This window comes from Penaeus monodon, chromosome 24, assembly GCF_015228065.2.
Source record: "Penaeus monodon isolate SGIC_2016 chromosome 24, NSTDA_Pmon_1, whole genome shotgun sequence".
NCBI lineage: Eukaryota > Metazoa > Arthropoda > Malacostraca > Decapoda > Penaeidae > Penaeus > Penaeus monodon.
Window position 1 is genome coordinate 7111092 of NC_051409.1, and position 1750 is coordinate 7112841.

General features: G+C 36.2%; 1 protein-coding gene and 1 pseudogene across 1 annotated transcript in view; both read right to left on the minus strand.

Moving 5' to 3' along the window:
- Positions 1-1750, minus strand: part of LOC119588533 (glycine receptor subunit alpha-2-like) — a gene marked incomplete at its 5' end in the record, with an annotated part of 99651 nt that overhangs the window by 80803 nt on the left and 17098 nt on the right.
- The window catches only part of LOC119588831, a 16627-nt pseudogene that overhangs the window by 14242 nt on the left and 635 nt on the right, over positions 1-1750 (minus strand).

A 1750-nucleotide genomic window follows, 5' to 3' on the forward strand; every position in this document is an offset into this window, starting at 1 on the left:
TCTATGGAGACACACACACATACACGCATATACTTCAAATACTATCACCTGTGTAATTTTATAATTATCACAAAATTAATAGAGTAGTATAAATGAGTCGCCGACTATCATTGAATACTGTCAGTAACGGGTGGGGTACTGGCACTGAGTAATAACTTTCATTAATCACAAAAGTCTTAATACTTAGCAAACGGTTATCATTAATGAGTAAATCATTATAATTAGTGACTAAAGTCCTATTCCTCTTGAGAGTGCTGTCAATAATGAACAAAGTCCTATCACCAATGAGTAAAAGTCCTATCAATGAGAAAACCCATTAACAATGAGAAAAAAAATCAACCAGAAGGTTAATGTCCTGTCAGTAACGGGTTAGTCTATCAATAATTAATAAACCTTATTCTGTCAACAATGGGTAATGAGCAAAGTTCCATTAATGAGCAAAATGCTCACAATAATGAGTAAAAAACACTTACAGCAATGGATAGAGTCCTATGAACAATATGCAAAAGTCATATCAACAATGAGTAAAACTCTCCAACAATGAGTAAAGTCCATCAACAGTGAGTAAAAGTGCTGTCTGTGACGAGTCAAATTCCTATCTGTAATGGGCAGAACCTACCGAGGATGAATAAAGTCCTATCGGCAGTGAATAAAATGCTACCATCAGTGATTAAAAACCATTCCACCACGAGTTAAGTTCAATCGAGAATGAGTCAAAGCCTTATGAAAACAACGAGTCGAGTCCTATCAGTAGTGAGTAAACCCCACAAACAATAAGCAAAGGACTCTTAATAACGATAAAACTCCCATCCACACTGAGTCAAATCCTATCAATAACGCGTCAAAGCACAATCCTTTTCCTTATCCTTATCGGAAGGCCTCGATCAATAAGAATAAAGGTCTATCAGTAATGAGTAAAACCCTACCAACTATGAGAAAAGGTCTTTCAATACGTGTCAAGTCCTATCAACAATGAGTAAAAGTCCAAATCAGTAATGGGGAAAGTACAGGGGAAGATAGCAAATAAGATGAACAATGAAGATAAGACCAAACTAACATCCTATCAGTAATGACCAAAGTTACAGAGGAAAAAAATCAAGATAAAGAGAAATAAACATCCTATCAATAATAAACCAAAGCACAGAGCAAGATAAACATTAAAAGATAAAAGAGAATAAACATCCTATCAATATGACCAAAGCACAGAGAAAGATAAACAAATAAAGATAAACATTGAAGAAAACACAAATAAACATCCTATCAATCATGACCAAAATACAAAGGAACAAGGACTCACTCCGACACTCACTACTGCGGGGACAAAGAGCAAGCGTCGGCGAGGTGGTTTAACATGGCCTTGCTTGTGGTGAAGATGCAGTTGGCTCCGGGCAGCCGTCCTCTCGTAGTTCTTCCACGGAAGGGGGTGCCAAATCTGTGTGCAGAACGATAGCACGGTTCAAGGGAAGGGAGAAAGGACGTGGAACAGTATCTATGAACACTTAATCGAGTAGAGGTAGACGTGGTATATGTTATACGCCTAAGGTATTTGTATGAAGATCGCACGCATCTGTGCGTCTTTGGGTAAGGGAGATATAGATGTACGCCAATACGCATGTGCTTACACTTTATGAAAAAATATGTATGAAAGCAATGTATTTTATTTTTTTTATATGTATATAGGACATGTGGGAAATTTAATTTTAATTTATGAAGACCAGGGAAAATTTTTATTTTTTATTTTTAAATTATT